General features: G+C 44.0%; 1 long non-coding RNA gene across 2 annotated transcripts; it reads right to left on the bottom strand.

Moving 5' to 3' along the window:
* Positions 1-1,119: 1,119 nt before the first annotated feature.
* LOC111848173 (uncharacterized) lies at positions 1,120-18,466 on the bottom strand. Of its 2 annotated transcripts, XR_002839237.2 has the most exons (4): positions 18,387-18,466; positions 3,284-3,377; positions 2,577-2,709; positions 1,120-1,225 (listed from the first exon to the last, which is right to left on the bottom strand). It is a non-coding gene; the product is annotated as an uncharacterized lncRNA (long non-coding RNA). The 2 variants fall into 2 exon arrangements; XR_002839238.2 differs by lacking the exon at positions 1,120-1,225 and having other exon boundaries at positions 2,191-2,709.
* Positions 18,467-22,096: the final 3,630 nt, after the last annotated feature.

Here is a 22,096-nt window from a genome sequence, read left to right as displayed (position 1 = left end):
TAAGTAAGAGTCTCTTGTGGGGGACAACATCAAAAGCCTTTTGGAAATCTAAGTAGATGACATAATAGGCCTTCTTATCATCAACTTCCTGAGTAGCTTCCTCAAAAAACTCCAACAGATTTGTTAAACAGGATCTACTTCTCCTAAATTAAAGGTTGTTGGTGCCTGTTGTGATGGCAAGCCCTGAACCCAGTGATGGACACTAGTGGTAAAAGGAGCTGTCAGGCTGAAGAAGGAGGTCTTCCAAGCTTGGTTAACTCATGGGACTCCGGAAGCAGCGAGAGTTACTAGCAGGCGAAGCGGAATGCAGCTTTGGCAGTTGCTGAAGCAAAAGCTCAGGTGTGGGAGGAATTTGGTGAGGCTATGGAGAATGATTTTTAGTCAGATGCTGCCAAACCATCAGTCGACTTAGGGGGAAGCAGGGTTTAACCCATGCTTTTTACAGCAGGGATGAAGAACAGTTGATCTCAAATGTGGATAATGTCAAGCAGTGGAAGGAGTAGTTTGAGGACCTCCTGAATCCCATCTTTACTGCTTCCTTGAAGCAGAGCTAAATGACTCAGAGCTGAGTCGAAAGGCTAAGCTATCAATTTACCAGTTGATCTACATTACTGCCCTCAATTTCAGTCACAATCTTTGGGTAGTGACTGAAAGAATGAGATCACAGATACAGGTAGCAGATATGAGTTCACCTTCTCTTGGGGGTGCACGGGTGTGCCCTGGGACTAGGTTGTCCTTCATCCTATACTGGAAAAGTAGTTAGAAATTAGATGGGCTTAAATATATACGAAATATATTTTATATGCTTGTAATGTATTATTTGCCTTTCTTGTATGTCTGTTAAACAAATGAATGTAACAGTAAGAAGCACTTCACAATCCATAGGGCAGCTGGGTTGTGGGAGAGCCCCAGGTGAAAGCCTGTGAGCAGAGGGTGATCGACACGGTGATGAATGTGCAGCCTGTACCTGCCTGCTGACCCTACCATTTCTAACACAGTACTGTGCAAAATCTGTCAAAGAAAATGGTATTTAATGATCTTCAAGTTCATGTAAAGCTACTGTATGATAGCTATGAGTGTTAGCTTAGCCATTTCAATACCTCTCCTCTGTCACATCCGGTGCATGAGCGGGGAGCAGGGAAGCAGATCCGGGAGACGAGAATCCAAAAAACGGGATTTTATTGACAGATCGGGGAGCAGCACAGGACAAACGTTAATGACCGATCTGCAGGGGCGGATTAAGGTGCACAGAGGCCCCTAGGCTACAGTAGTCTGTGGGCCCCCCAACCCCGCCCCCCTCCGCGCCAATGGGGGCCCCCTTGCAGGCTGGCACACGTGGGGCCCCTAGGCTTAAGCCATATCTAGCCTGTGCGTTAATCCGCCCCTGCCGATCTGGGAAACAGACGGAGACACAGACTGATATACACAAGACAAGCTGGAAATAACATCAAACAGCTAGGAACAATCAGGGTTTCATACGAGGTTAATGAGGGGGCGTGGCACACAGGAGGATCGTACGAGCAGGTCATGACAAGCTGGTTGTGAAATTTAGCAAATACATAGAATGGCTGAGGTTCCCCTGAGAAGAGATTTGGGAACTGAAGCGGGGTTCATTTCCCAAGCCATCCAGCATGATATCAGTAATTTTTTGGAGAAAAGAAGATATTCTGGTAATACTTTACTTGAGGGGGCACAAGTAACTTAGTAACTCAGTTACTACTCAAGTACAAATCGTGAATAAATATAGTAACTGGACGAATGATTGATTAATGATAAATGAACATGGGATCAGTATGCAACTAATGCTTGGTTTCTGGTCCATTAATACATTAAGTGTGTACTACTACATTATTTGTGCCCGCTCAAGTGGTGTTACTGAAATTGTTTTTTTTATTTTGTTACTGATGATTAACATATTCTAATGTTATATAGTTTTTTTTTCTAAGCAAATACACACTTACTGTGCAGATAAATAGCTTTAAACATTTCCTCTGACTGCCAAAGACAGTAGAGTATTGTATGTATAAGAGAAGTTACATTTCTAACGAGTTAGGCGAAATGTGGAAAACACACATATAAATATTGTAATATTTATAAAGTACTGTAATCTCATCTAGAGTGTACCCCAACCATGTGCCCTGTGCTGCTCAGGACAGACTCTAGACTTTGTACATAGAAATGCAGCTACAGTTTAGACAAGAACTCCTTTATTTATTGTATCAAGGGTTCAATTGCTATGGTTGCTATAGTAATCATATAACAAATGGCTGACCCTGTTCTCAGGTCTTGACTGGTACATCTCTTTGGACAACAAATTAATAAGATGCGCCCTTTTCTTTGGTTTTATACCTAATTTTTTGTAGCCCGGTAATTAAGATTCCCTGCATGTGCGTTCAGTCTACATGTAGATACAGCTTACAGTTGGTGTTGACAACTGTGGAACTGGGTCTCAGCGTAACCAAGTGAAAATTTATTTTTATATTTTTTAAACAACAGAACTAAACAAACCTTGAAAATGCAGTCATACGCAGGAAGACAGGGAAAAGGGATGGCAATGCCTTTTTCCAGAAGCTGACCTTGGAACAGGAAGCCTGGGAAGTTGAACAGGAAACTGTTGCTGCAAAAGGGACCCCTGGTGTTCAGAGAGCAGCGGGTAAACGGCAAACTTCCTGTCCATTTCAGGCTGCAAGGCGGCATTCCACGGCTTCCCTGAGGTAAAGGTACATGCGGGCTGCTAGCAATAAGGACAAACTTCAGCTAGACAGTGAACAGGGAGCTTCAGGCAGCTTAGTCTGCGTAACCCAATGCACTTATGAACAATTAGCAGTAGCACTTGTCAAAACTGGTGGCCTTGCATGTGGATGCTTTGCTGCCAGCAGCTCCCCATCATATTTGCTTCATTCTACAGATTGTCCCCAGCTAACTACTAACACTTCTTTGCCTAAAAGAAGTACCCTTGCCTGTGGGCATCGTTCCATGTCATTCTTTAGGAGGTAACTCTCTGCTGGTATTCCAGTCCATGGCCAGACTTGATACTGTCCCTCCTGCATTATCATTTCCATGGCATCCATTTTTGCGTTATGTTATTATGCCTGATGAGCTATATCACCAGTGCTAATGTAACAGGCTATAAGTATAGCAGCCTCCTATGCTGGATCAATCACATTAGCTACTATTCCAGCCACCAGTGAAGGTCCAGGACACCTGTCTCTTTTCCTGCCAGGTGTTTGATCTGGATGTATTCCAACTGGACCTAGCAAGGTTATTTAGCATCAGGTATTACCTTATCCTTGGTGCATCTACTCAAACTGTAGTTTTTCGATAAGCCTTTAGGGTTTGAAGAATCCCATTGTCTTGCATTGGTACAACCAGGGCATCTGCTTGCAGAAATACAGAAACAGCATTACTAATTATTAATAACACAGCTGGTTTTAGCAATTGGTGGCTGTGTATGGGAAGGAGGAAGAAGACAAGTATCAAAGATAGGCTCACTCAAACTCCAAAATATCTAAAAAATTGCTTAGGGTGCGAGTAAACGACATCAAAATAAAAATGGTGGCATGTGCAATTAACTTTTTTTCTAAATAGTATGAGACGTATCTTGTGAGTTTTTTGTATAAGGAGGAAGAAGACATCTTTCTACCTGGCTGTTTCACTCTTTAGTTCAGAGGTAACAATAGAGCCACTTACAAACTGGAATGGGGGCTGCTGGAAACAGCAGCACTGTATTCCCCAGACACCCCTGTCACCTGCCACCCATCCAGTCCATACTTCTCCCACACTCTCTAATCCAGTGGTTCTCAACCTTTTTGCACCACAACCCAATTTTTACCTTGCCAGCTTGGTCATGACCCTATATGAAGTATAGATTTAAATGAAGCATCTGTGGTTTGGCTTCTTGGATTGATTGAATGTTCACTAGGTTTGTGCTAAGCCTTTGCAGACCCAAGACCCATTTACAGTATCTCACAAAAGTAAGTACACCCCTTACATTTTTGTACATATTTGATTATACCGTTTCATGGGACAACAATGAAGATATGACACTTTGATACAATGTAAAGTAGTCAGTGTACAGCTTGTATAACAGTGTAAATTTGCTGTCCCCTCAAAATAACTAAACACACAGCCATTAATGTCTAAACTGCTGGCAACAAAAGTGAGTAAACCCTTAGTGAAAATGTCCAAATTGTGCCCAATTAGCCATTTTCCCTCCCCGGTGTCAAGTGACTCATTAGTGTTACAGGGTCTCATGTGTGAATGGGGAGCAGGTGTGTTAAATTTGGTGTTACCGCTCTCACACTCTCTCATACTGGTCACTGGAAGTTCAACATGGCACCTCATGGCAAAGAACTCTTTGAGAATCTAAAAAAAAGAATTGTTGCTCTACATAAAGATGGCCTAGGCTATAAGAAAATTGCCAACACCCTGAAACTGAGCTGCAGCACGGTGGCCAAGACCATACAGCGGTTTAAGAGGACAGGTTCCACTCAGAACAGGCCTTGCCATGGTTGACCAAAGAAGCTGGGTGCATGTGCTCAGCGTCATATCCAGAGGTTGTCTTTTGAAAATAGACGTATGAGTGCTGCCATCATTACTGCAGAGGTTGAGGGGGGGGTCAGCCTGTCAGTGCTCAGGCCATACGTCGCACACTGCATCAAATTGGTCTGCATGGCTGTCGTCCCAGAAGGAAGTCTCTTCTAAAGATGATGCACAAGAAAGCCCGCAAACAGTTTGCTGAAGACAAGCAGACTAAGGACATGGATTACTGGAACCATGTCCTGTGGTCTGATGAGACCAACAGGGCTGTGGAGTCGGTAGATAAATGCTCCGACTCCGACTCCTCAGTTTCTAAATCTTCCGACTCCGACTCCCCGACTCCGACTCCTCTGTATGTATATACTATGCTAATGTATTTTCTACATCCATTGAAGGAAAGGAAGGCAACATACATGTCATTTCACCACAGAACTACTGGCTAGGAAGCCAACACTCTATTATAATGCCAGATTAAAGACAAACACAATGAAAACAAGGTTTTCACTAGCGCATAGCAAAGGGGAGCCGACGGAGCTGAGAACACACCAGATGATTTTTCCGGCGTTTGACGCGTGATGACTCGTTGAACGGCCGAAAAATCGGCAGTGCATCTGTAAATGTATGGGGGGCTTTAGGCTAGGTTCACAGTTCCCTGTAACAGTGGAACACGACACAATAGAAAGCGGTGCCGCACCTTACCTGTGCATTACATCCCATATAGTGACGCATACAGTTAAAGGAAATCATGCTTCATGGTTACTTGACATGTTCGTTTTGTGGTAACATTATGCACTGCATGCATTGGGCTTTATTCTTACAGCAGAGAAGTAGTTCATTATGACTGTTTGTGAATTGGGACATTTCAACTTACTTTTTTAATTCCCATTTAAATTTAGTAGGAGTCGGAGTCGGTTAACTTTTTGCCGACTCCGACTCCGACTCCGACTCCAGGTACCCAAAATTGTCTCCGACTCCGACTCCTCGACTCCGACTCCGACTCCACAGCCCTGGTGACCAAGAAACTTATTTGGTTCAGATGGTGTCAAGCGTGTGTGGCGGCAACCAGGTGAGGAGTACAAAGACAAGTGTGTCTTGCCTACAGTCAAGCATGGTGGTGGGAGTGTCATTGTTTGGGGCTGCATGAGTGCTGCCGGCACTGGGGAGCTACAGTTTATTGAGGGAGCCATGAATGCCAACATGTACTGTGACATACTGAAGCAGAACATGATCCCCTGCCTTCGGAATCTGGGCCGCCAGGCAATATTCCAACATGATAACGACCCCAAACACACCTCCAAGATGACCACTGCCTTGCTAAAGAAACTGAGGGAAAAGGTGCTGGACTGGCCAAGCATGTCTCCAGACCTAAACCCTATTGAGCATCTGTGGGGCATCCTCAAACGGAAGGTGGAGGAGCGCAAGGTGTCTAACATCCACCAGCTCCGTGTTGTTGTCATGGAGGAGTGGAAGAGGATTCCTGTGGCAAGCTGTGAAGCTCTAGTGAACTCCATGCCTAAGAGAGTTAAGGCAGTGCTGGAAAATAATGGTGGCCACACAAAATATTGATACTTTGGGCACAATTTTGACTTTCACTAGGGGTGTACTCACTTTTGTTGCCAGCGGTTTAGACATTAATGGCTGTGTGTTTAGTTATTTTGAGGGGACAGCAAATTTACACTGTTTTACTAGCTGTACACTGACTACTTTACATTGTATCAAAGTGTCATATCTTCAGTGTTGTCCCATGAAACATTCTAATGAAATATTTACAAAAATGTGAGGGATGTACTCACTTTTGTGAGATACTGTATATAGGTTAATTCTCAAATTGGAGCTGAGAAATCTGATCGTGGATCAGCATAGGAGCTTGCTGGTTTTAAAATACTTCCATTTCAGAACTTGCCGTGGGTCATAAGCCATGGGTTGAGAATCACTGCTCTAATCTCCACAGAATAAGTTTAGATGGCAGATGGCTGTGTTCACAAGACGGTAGCTATAGCCTCCATTTTCGCCCATGGCTACCTTCTGTTATGCAGTTGCAATTTTGGGTTGATTTGGGGTCTATCATGGGGGGATTCTCAGTTGTTTTTCATCCACATAATGTTTTTGTGAATTGGTAATAAAATCTGTTTGAAAAACATTGATAAAATACTTTTAGTTTCTGTATTCACAAGACACGACCAAATGTCTTCTGCAGCTGCCGTTTCCTTTCTTTGCTGCCACACAGCACTGTTGCTTTATTTTTAGGGTAATTTGTCTGAAAATAAACCAGGTGTAGATCTTTATTCATATAATGTTTATTGAACCGGTAACATGATCCATCAAATACTTTTTGAATTATCACATTCACAAGGTCAAATGTCGTTTCCATTCAACCTTCCCTTTGCTGTGCTGAGTGGCAGTGCTTCAATTTTTGGGGTGATCTGTCTCAAAATTTAGTAATTTCCAGTTTGGCAGTCATGCAATACCTCTGCAAAGTTTGAAAAAGATCCATAAAAAACTTGAGTTATCATCTTAATGGGATAAAGTGTCAAAAATCGAGTGTCAAACTGCCTTTCTTTTGCTATCACTATGCAGTACTGCTTCAATTTTGGGGCACTCTGTGTCAAAATTGAATCCATTGTAGTTAATCACTCATACAATGCCATTGCAAAATTTTAAATAATTCAAAAATCATTTGATGGATCTATCATCTGACTATACATGAAGTGTCTGCGGCGGCAAACCAGTCTCAAGTGTTCCCTAGTGTTTCATTGTATGAGTTTTTCTAGTTCCTGTGTCTTCTGATTTGTATTTGGTTTTGGTTAAATTCTTTGTGCCCGTGCTTGTGTTTCTACCTGTCTGTTATTCCCCAGTGTTAGATTCTGTTTTTCCTGTTTTCTTGGTTAGTTCTTAGTTTCCCTGTTTAGTTCCTTTGAGTTAATTAGTTTCACCTGTGACCCATTTTCCCAAGCTTGTTCATTAATCTCAGCTGCCCCTTGATATTCTTCTTACCCTTCTGTATTTAAGTCCCTGCCTTTGTGTAGCTTGCCAGTGGTTTGTTGAATGTGTCGTATGTTGCCCGCCCGCGATGACGACCGACCCCTTGTGGTCTTTTTTATTTTGTAGTGTTTCTTGTGTTTTTCTGTTTGCTTAATAAATCCCCATTTGTCCTTTGAGCCGCAAGTGGGTTGTCCGCATTTCTGCCTGTATCATGCCACGTCCTCGCTCCAAACCTGACCTGATCCATGACACTCGCTTAACAAGAAATACTTTAATTGATAAAGCTATTAAACAATGTAAAGTCATAAGGCACATAGACTAGTTTTGTTAAACATAAACATCTATGAGTGTTTCTACATGTATAGATGTAAACTTATATATTGTATGTATAAGTTGTGCATAAAACAGTATGTTGGCTGAGGCTGTGTTTTGTTACCAGGCTGTAGACAAGTGTTAGGTTTTTTAAATTGCTTTTTGTAATTCTGTAAAGTAAAGTAAAATTCTGTTTTAAAAGTGTTTTTTTCCTAATGAAGGTACTGTTAAACAAAGGAATGTACCCATTTTGTTAGAAAAATGTTTCTCTCCGCAAAAAGCTTGCACATCATGTACTTTTGGCTTGGGCGTAGGCACCAATCATCAGTGGTACAAAACAAAAGATTAATATTTCACAATTTAAACCTCATTCCTTTGGATGTCTGCCATCCTGCATAGCTGCTGGTAGTGAGATGCATCCAACTTGAAGGCTTTTAAGTGAAGTTAGCTCCCTGGTACAGGTGGGGGATTGATAAATATGTTTTTAGTACACGAGTACCTGGATTTCTAGTTATTGTTCTCCCTAAATTCTTGTTCTCAGCTGAGTCTCAGATGCAGCCACAACTGGAAAAAAAGATTTATTGAGTGTAATACGTTTCCTTGCCCTCTTTAATGTTTGATTACTATCTCATAGGTATTGGTAGCTCCTGCTCCAATACTGCTTAAACTTGTACCTGGGCATTCACTGGAAACAGCCTAGCTGCACTTACGACTAGTCAATTCCTTGACATATGTTTGCACTGTGCCATTTGCCTCACTTATACATCACTTTAGACAAAGGTGTCTACTAAATATGTTAAATATAAATGATATTACCCAGGAATCCAGGTTCCAGATCGAGCACTCAATCTGTGAAAGGCACCCATCTATTCTAGCAGTGCATAAACCCAGACCAAAGCCAGAGGCCTGTAGCAGCTGAAAGCATTGTTTAAAAACAGGATAGAGCAAAGTCATTATGCTGTAAAACTGAATCACCAGAGACACAGATATGTCTTCCTAACCTCTTTGGAATCACACTGCTACTGATTATTAACTATTATTTAATTTCTCTGTGTGGAAAAAGTGAAAAAACTTAAGCCAGTGGGATCTCAAAGAGCATTAACAAAGGTCATAAAGGTCTATTTTCTGAAGGAGCGAGGAAAATCTTATTTTTGACCTTTAACAGATGGTTTTCATGGAACAGTAAACAGTTGAAAGAACTAAATCATGTATAAAAACAGGATGACAAAGAATACATTGTTGAGGAATCCTTATCGATACTTTGACTGGTATATATATATTTTCAGGTTACCAAGTGGACAATGGTTTATGGTTTATACTTACTGGGCTGCTTACATTTCCACAATTAATGATTACAGTTTCCGCTTCATTGAACAAAAAAAAATCTATATTTATTCTAGAAACTGCCACACAACCAAAGATATTTATGCTTGTAGAAAAACAATAAAACTGCATAAAATGTTTGATTTGTATCAAGAAAAGTCGCTTAGCGTTGTTTTAGTCAATGTCTGTGTTGTGGACCGTGCTGGGGGGTGGTCACCACCATGGGCGTCCTTAGGTCCGATCATTTGGGGCTATAGCCCCGTGGATTTTAGGCCTGAGCCAGGAAAACTTGACTTAGCCACTGATACTTTCAATAGCTAGAAACTCCCCTGGTCACCACCCAGGGTGCAGTAAATGTATGAAGGGTCTTTCCTGCTGCCTTTGCTTCCTAATGTCAGACACAATGCTCAGAGAGGATAGGAGACCAACTTGCAGGAGACCAAGGTGCTTAGGCAACCAAAAACAGAGATGGCTGGCAAAAGACGAAGTCAGAGTCAAGTGGCAGAAGAGGTCGGAAGCCGTGGAAGTCAGTTCTAAGAATACACACACGACGAGGGGCAGGAACGCAGGGCAGAACAGGCAGGCAGGCGGGATGGGAGCAGGCAAAGAGAAATGAAAGACAGGGTAAGTAGATTACTCAGTAATACACATCTGGAGGCAACAATACTTTACACTGGAAGTGGTGAAGCCACTGATCTTCCTCTAATTGGACTGCTGAGTGTGACACCTATCTATTAGCAACTGTCAACACGGCATGGAACTCGACTATGGATGCTAACATATGGCCTCTTTTATGATACCTCCTTTTGGTGATCAGTGACAACTGGTGATGTAGGACTTTTCTTACATCTATTTCTATGGTGACACTGAAGGTCTAACATTGACCGAGTTCAAAGAAAAGATACCAACATACTGTCTTTTTCCATTATATGGAGTAATGGTGGTGCTGTACACAGTATAGGCTTGCTAGTTTTGTGTCTATGATACCTGGTAATTGTGCAGTTTAAAGTTTAATTTGTAAATTATTCTGAGGGTATTGTAAATCATACAGGTATATTGACAAGCATAATATTTGTCCTGTGGGGATGTCCTTTAAGACAGATCACAGACAGAAGACTGTAGCCTGTTCTGACAGATTCTGGCAATTGTGAGAATTTCATGAGGAAATTGTGCAACGCAATGCTATCTTTTGGATGCTTCAACTCTCTCTTTATTCTGCTTTCTGTTTTCTCTTCAGCTTTACTCTGTGGGTTTACCCACAACGAGTACTTTCAGAAACCCATGTTATGAAAAAATGGCCTTTGAGGAAAAGTCACTGATGTTTTTGTCTGTTTGGAAAATTCAGTAAGTAAGAGGAGGCCTGGCAAGGAATCGCGTGAGACTGTGCCCCTTGGTACTCTACAGCAGAGGGACACAGTGTGCATATAGCTCTCTGCCTTAAGAGCTCCATTATGCTTATCTGCACGGTGAAAAGAAACAACGCAGGGTAATTATTGACTAATATCACGTTAAAATGGGGGGATCTCAGCTTGTCATCTGATTGAAAAAAAAAATCTACAGAAGTTCTTTTAGAATACCCATTAACTGTTAGCTTTTACAAGAAAATGTAGGTTTTCATCCATACTGAAAAAATTGAATCGGGGCAATTCTTTTCCCATTCCTTATGTTTTTTGCCATTAAAGTGAGTGCACTCTATAATATAGAGAATTTTGAGAAAAATAACATGTACTTTCCATATTTGGTAAATTGAAATGAATATTACCAGAGTTTTGCACTCTAACCACAGGCTTAGTGTGAGTTGACTTAAGCAGGTTAGTGGAACAGTTTGTCCTGGATGTTAGTTACTAGGCCATGGCTACTAATGAATGCAGGGACATTACAATGACTGGACCAAAACTACAATGAAATAGTGTAACATTTACTCACATTTATTCACTGCTTCACTGATTACTGTCAAAGATTATAATACTTAAGAGTAGATGAGGAAAAAGGGAAATGGTCAAAACCGTGTGTCCACAGGCAGAAACTAGTAATGACTGTGCTTGTCTGTCACTGCATGCATCACAAGACTGTAATTGTATTAAATTTGACTGATGTTTCACAGAAGGATGTGATTAATGGAAGTAATTCATTTCATAAAAGGCCAGTTAAGACCACAAATGTACAAATCAACAGGGGAGAAACATATATAAACATACTGAAAAGTTCCTGGTCATTTTCAATATGGGGTTATCTGGAGAAAAATGACAGGCCTTTCTGCCAATAAATTTCCATGACAAACCCACTCAGATGCCCCATCTGTTTTGTTACTAAAGTGAAATTGCACATAGAAGCTGGAAACTGGATTCTGTCACATTTCTATGTGATATAACTGTAATAAAAGTAGATTTATGACTCTTTCAAAGATTTCCTAGATGTTGAATGTTGGTGTTAGGCACACATGTTACTGTGGATGACAGCTCATTTGTTATTTCATAAGATGAAAACTATACTGAATAATTATCTATGGAAACATTGTGACGTAGTGTACTCAGAGATGACTGACTGAAAACGGACCTGGACACCATTACAGCTAGTGAAGAACAAGGGCATTCCAGAGTGTTCTTACATGGTAGCTTTGTAATCTGTTAAACTGTTAGGATTTGTTTAGCAGATTAACTTCTGGGTTTTACTGGCCAGTGCCTCTCCAACAATAAATAAATGGAAACAGGTTTTAGAAAACAAAGTTAAAATAGCATTTCTTCAAAACATAAACTTTTCATATATTGCAAATGAGTGAAAAGCTGAAATGTGTGTAGAGATCTATCAGAAAATGACACAAGGAAGAATAGGCTGAGGATGTTCTGTAAGACAATCTATTATGTTATAAGATAGACTATTCTGAGACTCCCTAGTGGTGCAAGCTGTGGCTTTCTGCTTCCTGGGAGCAACTCCAGGCCTCACACGTCCCGGCATTATACAAGTGATTTATGAATGGATGACAGTGAGTCTGTAATGTTGTTGCTTTTCCAGGAATGGACAGATATTAACCTTTGAATCAATTTTTATTCATACACAAAGATTTGGTATATGGGTCTTTCTTTGAAATATCTGCCCATCAATTGTGGGCAGCAAACACAGTAGACTGCGGAACAAACTGTCTTATTAAAAACCACGTCTGGGGGTCTGTTCCTTTCTGGACTGTTACCAACATCCTGCTGAGTTTTCCCTTGGTTTTTCAGAATAATTCTCTGATTCCCTTTACATTTTTTATACTTAAACCTGAATCGCTTTTGCTTAGCATACTAAAGCATCTTATAAATATGTAAAATGTCAGTGATATCTTCTCCTGGAGCCGACACCTTATCGTGGTGGAGAGGTTTGCGTGTTCCAGTGATCCCAGGAGCTAAGTTTCCCGGGGCTTTTTGCCCCTGGTAGGGTCACCCAAGGCAAATAGGTCCTGGGTGAGGAATCAGACTAAGTGCGGCTCATTAGACCCATTAGCTCATTAGAAATAACATTGATTCACATTATCCCTTGCCCGAACACAGGTCACCAGCCCCCCCCCCCCCACTGGAGCCACACCTGGGGGTGAGACTCGATGGCCAGCGCCTGGTGGCCAGGCCTATACCCATGGGGCCTGGTTGGGCACAGCCCGAAGAAGGCACGTGGGTTCCCCCTCCAACGGGCTCACCACATGTAGGAGGGGCCAATGGGGTCAGGTGCTGTGTGAGTTGGGCGGTGGTTGAAGGCGGGGACCTTAGCGGTCAGATCCTCAGCTGCAGAAGATAGCTCTAGGGACTTGGAATGTCACCTCTCTGGCGGGGAAGGAGCTTAAGCTGGTGCGTGAGGTTCCAACTAGATATAGTCGGGCTCACCTCGACGCACGGCTTGGGCTCTGGAACCCTTGAGGGGGGTTGGACCCTCTTCCACTCTGGAGTTGCTCGTGGGGAGAGGCGCCAAGCAGGGGTGGGCATACTTATTGCCCCCTGGCTGGGTGCCTGTACATTGGGGTTTACTGCGGTGGACGAGAGGGTAGCCTACCTTCGCCTTCGGGTGGGGGGATGGGTCCTGATTGTTGTCCAAACCACAGTTCAGAATATCCACCCTTTTTGGAATCCTTGGAAGGAGTGTTGGAGAGCGCTCCTCCTGGTGACACTCTTGTTCTGCTGGGGGACTTCAATGCTCACGTGGGCAATGACAGTAAGACGTGGAGGGACGTGACTGGGAGGAACGCCCCCCCCGATCTGTCAAGCTGAAGAAGGAGTCCTATCAGGTGTTTTTAGCCTGTGGGACTCCGGAAGCAGCTGATGAGTACCGGCAGGCCAAGTGAAATACGGCTTTGGCGGTCGCTGAGGCAAAAACTTGGGTGTGGGAGGAGTTTAGCAAGACCATGGGGAACGACTTCCAGATGGCTTTGAAGAGATTCTGGTCCACCACCCGGTGGCTCAGGGTGGAAAAAGCGGTGCAGCATCAACCCTCTTTATGGTGGGGATGGGGTGCTGCTGACCTAAGCTGTGGGTCGGTGGAAGTAATACATCGGAGGCCTCCTCAATCCCACTGACACGCCTTCCAATGAGGAAGCAGAGACTGGGGACTTGGGGGTGGACTCCCCTATCTCTGGGGTGGAGGTTGCTGAGGTGATTAAAAAGCTCCTCGGTGGCCGGGCCCCAGGGGTGGATGAGATCCACCCGGAGTTCCTCAAGACTCTGGATGTTGCAGGGCTGTCCTGGTTGACATGCGTCTGCAGCATCACGTGGACATCGGGGGCAGTGCCTCTGGATTGGCAGACCGGGGTGGTGGTCCCCCTATTCAAGAAGGGGGACCAGAGGGTGTGTTCCAACTATAGGGGGATCACACTCCTCAGCCTCCCTAGTAAGGTCTATTCAGGGGTCCTGGAGAGGAGGGTCCTTCGGATTGTCGAACCTCGGATTCAGGAGGAGCAGTGTGGTTTTCGCTCTGGCCGTTGAACAGTGAACCAGCTCTATACTCTGAGCAGGGTCCTGGAGGGTGCGTGGGAGTTTGCCCAACCAGTCTACATGTGCTTTGTGGACTTGGAGAAGGCATTCGACTGTGTCCCACGGGGAGTCCTGTGGGGAGTGCTCCGGGAGTATGGGGTGTCGGGCTTCCTTATAAGAGCTTGTTTGGTCCCTGTACGATGTGTTACCCACAGACGTGCATGATTTATTATCATGATATTATATATATATATACACTCACCTAAAGGATTATTAGGAACACCTGTTCAATTTCTCATTAATGCAATTATCTAATCAACTAATCACATGGCAGTTGCTTCAATGCATTTAGGGGTGTGGTCCTGGTCAAGACAATCTCCTGAACTCCAAACTGAATGTCAGAATGGGAAAGAAAGGTGATTTAAGCAATTTTGAGCGTGGCATGGTTGTTGGTGCCAGATGGGCCGGTCTGAGTATTTCACAATCTGCTCAGTTACTGGGATTTTCACGCACAACCATTTCTAGGGTTTACAAAGAATGGTGTGCAAAGGGAAAAACATCCAGTATGCGGCAGTCCTGTGGGCGAAAATGCCTTGTTGATGCTAGAGGTCAGAGGAGAATGGGCCGACTGATTCAAGCTGATAGAAGAGCAACTTTGACTGAAATAACCACTCGTTACAACCGAGGTATGCAGCAAAGCATTTGTGAAGCCACAACATGCACAACCTTGAGACGGATGGGCTACAACAGCAGAAGACCCCACCGGGTACCACTCATCTCCACTACAAATAGGAAAAAGAGGCTACAATTTGCACGAGCTCACCAAAATTGGACAGTTGAAGACTGGAAAAATGTTGCCTGGTCTGATGAGTCTCGATTTCTGTTGAGACATTCAAATGGTAGAGTCAGAATTTGGTGTAAACAGAATGAGAACATGGATCCATCATGCCTTGTTACCACTGTGCAGGCTGGTGGTGGTGGTGTAATGGTGTGGGGGATGTTTTCTTGCCACACTTTAGGCCCCTTAGTGCCAATTGGGCATCATTTAAATGCCATAGCCTACCTGAGCATTGTTTCTGACCATGTCCATCCCTTTATGACCACCATGTACCCATCCTCTGATGACTACTTCCAGCAGGATAATGCACCATGTCACAAAGCTCGAATCATTTCAAATTGGTTTCTTGAACATGACAATGAGTTCACTGTACTAAAATGGCCCCCACAGTCACCAGATCTCAACCCAATAGAGCATCTTTGGGATGTGGTGGAACGGGAGCTTCGTGCCCTGGATGTGCATCCCACAAATCTCCATCAACAGCAAGAAGCTATCCTATCAATATGGGCCAACATTTCTAAAGAATGCTTTCAGCACCTTGTTGAATCAATGCCACATAGAATTAAGGCAGTTCTGAAGGCGAAAGGGGGTCAAACACCGTATTAGTATGGTGTTCCTAATAATCCTTTAGGTGAGTGTATATATATATATATATATATATAAAATATCTGGCCAACACGTGAACCGAACGCAGTCATCCGCTGCCAGTCCAAAATTTACGTCACTTCCCCTCGTGCAAATCCGAAAGTGCATGCAGAAAAGTGAATTATGAACTGGCCTTAACACAGACGTTAAATCAACCAATCAGATTCAGCAACTTTGTAAAAAGCAGTGGCCAATGACTGCGAATTCGGACCCAGTTTAGCCAATCTGCAGATGCACCAACCCACAGTTCTCCAAGGCAGTGACATGTTTTGTGCTCATTTCACACGTTGATCTTGCGATGGTTCTCAAGATTTTCCAGAATGCACCTGTCATACCTCTTTACTCTGATGAATAAGGCACACTGCGTAACACACCCAAACAGCTTCCCTCTCTGGTACATTAAGGAATGCTGTATAGTCCCTTCTCATAGGCTACATTACCAACTAACTAATCAACATATCCTGAGATCTAAAAAGGGACAAGAGGACCTGATATTGCACCCAATGAAAAAAGCCAAGTGCCACCTGTTACATTAGCTTAGATGTATCCCACCTTTGCTGTATGTGTACAGTGTCACATTTGGCATAGCGACAACAGCAGAATCGCTGAAAATCCAGTGCAGCGATAGAAATCTTATTCGGTTTACCAGAGATTTAGAACTGTGTTTAACAGCTGTTTTCCCAGGGTTTAGTATAAATTCCATGAAGGGCTGCAGAACGTCAAGAGAGAAGAGATAGTCCACAAGTGAAGGGACGTCCAGAGAGGACCCTGCCAGTGATTCATGGACTCTGCCTTCCAGTTTGGACCAGGAAGGAATCCTACCATAATATCAGCTTGTTCCTATCAGTATAAGTCATTTATTTTGTGTGAAGGGTTAACAACTGTTAAATACTGCCCCATAATATATGAATTTCAGGACCCAGCTGTTTTAGTTTCATATTTGTTTATATTGCTGAAATATTAAGCTAACATGACATGAAATGAATGCTTCACCTCAGTGGCGGAACAACTGCACACAAGGCCCCGGGCAAAACACTGATCGGGCCCCCCCTCCCCTCCCCTCCCCTCCCGCGCACGAGCACGCGCGCGCACACACACACGAATACGCACGCATACGTATATGTGGTGGCGCTGAAACGAGTTTTAAAGTGTGGGTGCAAATGTAACGGAAAAGAAAAGGACAGGCAATTTTGGGTGTTTTATTTCACCAAAATCCTTCTTTTGTTTTATTTTAAATCGCTGGCTCTGATATTGGGAGTTTTACGGTTGGCATAACAGCGCCCCTCGAAAGTCAACAAGGTTTTCGCCGCGATATTCACGTATTCCCGCCAGTCTGCATTTTACCTGACGGGAAGAGGCTTGGGCTTACGATTGCATCTCCGAATGTGCTCTCCTCTGTTTATTTCACAAAGGTTGTGAAATAAAGCCCCAAAAGGAAAGTTGTCGTCAGCGTCCACTTTTCGATACATCACAAAGTCTTGCACCGGAACACAACGCAGTGTGGCCGGGACTGCGGAGCGGACCGGCTACACAAGAACACAAAAATCTTAACGAGATTCCACCTCCAACTATTTGCCCATCTCACCCATTTCCGTTGCAGAAATTGCAGTGTATTGTCTAAGTGAATAGGATATATGTTAATTAGTGTGCACGCACCATCTTTCTCATTCTCATAATGCGTCCATGTCTCTGGTTATAGCCCATTCAAATGTCATGTAGTCTCGTCTTTTTACGTCGGTAAAGTTAGTTTGCGGTTCGTTTTTCACGTTGCAAACGGCCATAAAAACCTTATATATGCACGAAAAAATACGAATTATGGCTCCTTGTGATAGTCCTGTTGTGTGAATTCAGAAAATATAAATACATTGCGTAAAAACAGCCTTTAATGTATTTTAACCAGTTATTTTCATTAGCTTCTCACGTCAAAACCAGACGTCCTCATGACTCAAAAAGCGTCTCATATTAAACATCCTGATTTGTGAAAAATTTCACAACTGATAATTTGTCCATATATCGCGTGTAAACCCATAAAAAACACATTGGATAAACGCGCGTATTAAGGGGGACCGGACAGATAGTTCTTAAGGTGGACCAACAGTATAGCCCAAATACACTCATTTTAATAATTCCATTAATCATACATGCATTTAAACTGGTTAAAACTGATCAAGATGACTTGTGATGGTCAAACAAGGACCTTTCACATCTTCATATACCCCTCAGACACTGACATTGATTTGTTAAAGCTTTCACAAGTCATATTTTAAGAGTTATGAAAGGCCCTAAAAATGACCAAGATGACCTCTGACTGACCAGTCCGTTACTAATGAAAATAACTGGTCAAAATACATTAAAGGCTGTTTTTACGCAATGTATTTATATTTTCTGAATTCACACAACAGGACTATCACAAGGAGCCATAATTCGTATTTTTTCGTGCATATATAAGGTTTTTATGGCCGTTTGCAACGTGAAAAACGAACCGCAAACTAACTTTACGACGTCAACTAAACGTCTACAATTTAGACAGCACAGAATCATTAACCTACTTTAACGCATTTATTTATACAACCAGATATTTCCCACATTTTGACATCAGTGATGCAGTGAAGATACAGTCTCTTTATTTCTTGACGCCAACTCTCCCCATTAATCCGGGTTTAGGACCAGTGTTCTGACGAGTTGAGCTGGTTTGCTCCCTTAAGTGGCTGGGTTAGGCTAAACTATATACATATTTACAAAGACATATGTATATATATGTATAAGAAATATGTAGTCTAAAAAAACGCAATTTAAAGAAGGTAGCCTACCTGGCGAAATTGCAAACAAACAAAAGGCCCACAGCATATAATCGGGCTATATACAGTAGTCAGACGGACGAGGACGTTAGACAGCCTTTAGATCCTACCCATCATGCACTGCAGTTTTTTGCGAATTCCTCAAACGGAAAACCATTAAATATAAAAGGAACAGCTTAGTTTGACTTCAAAACATTACTATGTATTATATTTTAAGGTTGCTGTAGGGATTTTACAGGGTTTTTTTCTAAAAATTAAAACTTACACCATATACCCACCATAATAAGAATGTATACCAAAAATGACAGATATATAAAATCGCAAGTCACTGTTCCAATGTAATTAATATGTTCTAGCTCTTTAGAATTTAGGAGAAATTATCACTGATTTCACGTGTGTTCGCTATATGAAAGGGTCCTTTGTTTGCGGGGGGGAAGTCCCTTTACGATCCTGGGGAAGCCCCGGACCCAGGGGTGGTGGTCCCGCCCGCTTCCGCCCCTGCTTCACCTCAAGAAAGCCTTTCCTTGTTAAATGCCCTTGGGCACAAATAAATTTTTACCTCTAGAGAGCAAAGTATCTCTCTATTGGATCTATATGTAAAATTGTAGTCAAAAGTTTTATAAATGGACTCTTATTAAACTGAAATCTGCTTGAAAGTCATAAATAACACCTGCTTTTATTTAAATATCACTGGACCATAGACCTGGGCAATTTTATGTAATAAATATGTATTTGCTTATGTAGGACACATAGATTAAGTGGCATATAGCACCTTATACTTGGCTAACGGTGCTCCAAATCATCACAAATAGTCTGGCTCTGGGTAGTCAAGCTGAAAAATAAGTTATTTATAAATTGCTGCTAGGTATCCAGGGAAACAAAATAAACCTACAGTCAGCAAAATCTGCCAGAGACTGCTCTGAAATGCCAGTGATTATACCGTCAAAACTGAATTCCTGAGCTAAATATGTGATATTAATTCAGTCAGTATGATTTTGTGAAATCCGGCCACCTCTGCAAGTCTGTTTTCCACATTGGGCACCGACAGCAGATTCCAGGTTCCTTTGGAAAAGCCTCTGCCATTATGGTGATACCTCGCCCATGCAAACACCAGGAAACAGCACACATCAGCGGCTATCTACCAAAGTACACAGCCGTCCGCAGCTAAGCTTCAGCTTGCATGATCCACAGCAGCCAACATGCTGTGCTGAAAAACAACCTCAAAATACATATGGATCTGTGATCAGGAACAGGCAGGCCAAAAGGAATACCTTTAGGTGTAATATGGTGAGAAACTGTACCGGAAATATTTTTCTTGATCATGACTTGGGAGATAATTGCACAACAAAATTACATTTTATACAAAACAAATTATTATAAATTACTGAAATTATTATTATTTGATTGCAATTAAATGACAAGTTATATACCAAATACAGCGGTACCTCGGTTCTCGAACTCATTAGAACTTGAATTTCTTAAAAGTCGAACCAACCAATAAAAAAAAAATTACCTAGAACTCGATCTGAATCTCAGAAGTCGAATCATGAACACCGACCTAAGATAACTTGTACGCACGGGGAAGTGAGTCACACGGCATGTCTCAGAGCGGAAACAAAAGGTAACGCTTCAGTGTCAGCCTCGCATTCGCTGTGATAGCATCGTGCATGTTTACACTAGCTGAATACATATAGACAGTAAAAATACATTTAGACAATGATAGTAACAGTAATTATTATTCCATCCATCTATCCATTTTCTCCCGCTTATCCGAGGTCGGGTCGCGGGGGCAGCAGTCTCAGCAGGGAAACCCAGACTTCCCTCTCCCCGGCCACTTCTTCCAGCTCCTCTGGGGGAATCCCGAGGCGTTCCCAGGCCAGCCGAGAGACATAGTCCCTCCAGCGTGTCCTGGGTCTTCCCCGGGGCCTCCTCCCAGTGGGACATGCCCGGAATACCTCACCAGGGAGGCGTCCAGGAGGCATCCTAATCAGATGCGCGAGCCACCTCATCTGACTCCTCTCAATGCGGAGGAGCAGCGGCTCTACTCTGAGTCCCTCCCGAATGACTGAGCTCCTCAACCTATCTCTAAGGGAGAGCCCAGCCACCCTGCGGAGGAAACTCATTTTGGCCGCTTGCACTCGCGATCTCGTTCTTTCGGTCACTACCCACAGCTCGTGACCATAGGTGAGGGTAGGAACGTAGATCGACTGGTAAATCGAGAGCTTCGCCTTTTGGCTCAGCTCCTTCTTCACCATGACAGACCGATGCAGCGCCCGCATCACTGCGGACGCCGCACCGATCTGCCTGTCGACCTCCCGCTCCATCGTCCCCCCACTCGTGAAGAAGACCCCGAGATACTTAAACTCCTCCACTTGGGGAAGGATCCCATCCCCGACCCGGAGAGAGCATTCTACCCTTTTCCGGCTGAGGACCATGGTCTCGGATTTGGAGGCGCTGATTCTCATCCCAGCCGCTTCACACTCGGCTGAGAACTGTCCCAGCGAGAGCCGAAGGTCACGGTCCGATGAGGCCAACAGGACCACATCATCTGCAAAAAGCAGAGACCTAATCCTGAGGTCACCAAACCGGACACCCTCAACGCCCTGGCTGCACCTAGAAATTCTGTCCATAAAAGTTATGAACAGAATCGGTGACAAAGGACAGCCCTGACGGAGTCCAACCCTCACTGGAAACAAGTCCGACTTATTGGCGCTCATGCGGACCAGACTCTGGCACCGGTCATACAGGGACCGAACAGCCCTTAAAAGGAAGCCCGGCACCCCATACTCCCGGAGCACCCCCCACAGGACTCCCCGAGGGACACGGTCGAATGCCTTCTCCAAGTCCACAAAACACATGTAGACTGGTTGGGCAAACTCCCATGAACCCTCTAGAACCCTGCGGAGAGTATAGAGCTGGTCCACTGTTCCACGGCCGGGGCGAAAACCACACTGCTCCTCCTGAATCCGCGGTTCGACAATCCGGCGGACCCTCCTCTCCAGAACCCCCGAATAGACCTTACCAGGGAGGCTGAGGAGTGTGATCCCCCTATAGTTGGAGCACACCCTCTGGTCCCCTTTCTTGAAGAGGGGGACCACCACCCCAGTCTGCCAGTCCAGAGGCACTGCCCCCGATGTCCACGCGATGCTGCAGATGCGTGTTAACCAAGACAGCCCCACAGCATCCAGAGCCTTCAGGAACTCTGGGCGGATCTCATCCACCCCCGGGGCTCGACCACCGAGGAGCTTTTTGACCACCTCAGCGACCTCCGCCCCCGAGATAGGGGAGTCCACACCCAAGTCCCCATACTCTGCTTCCACATCGGAAGGCGTTTTGGTGGGATTGAGGAGGTCTTCGAAGTACTCCTTCCACCGACCCAAAACATCCCGGGTTGAGGTCAGCGGCACCCCATCCCCACCATAAACAGTGTTGATGTTGCACCGCTTTCCCACCCGGAGCCGCCGGATGGTGGACCAGAATCGCCTCGAAGCCGTCCGGAAGTCGTTTTCCATGGCCTCGCCAAACTCCTCCCAAACCCAAGTTTTTGCCTCAGCGACCCCCGAAGCCGCATCCCGCTTGGCCTGCCGGTACCCGTCAGCTGCCTCTGGAGTCCCACAGGCTAAATAGGCCCAATAGGACTCCTTCTTCAGCTTGACGGCATCCCTCACCATTGGTGTCCACCAGCGGGTTCGCGGATTGCCGCCGCGACAGGCACCGACTAC

The sequence above is a fragment of the Paramormyrops kingsleyae genome, chromosome 15, assembly GCF_048594095.1.
Source record: "Paramormyrops kingsleyae isolate MSU_618 chromosome 15, PKINGS_0.4, whole genome shotgun sequence".
In the NCBI taxonomy this organism is placed as follows: domain Eukaryota; kingdom Metazoa; phylum Chordata; class Actinopteri; order Osteoglossiformes; family Mormyridae; genus Paramormyrops; species Paramormyrops kingsleyae.
This window is presented reverse-complemented; position numbering and strand designations above follow the sequence as displayed.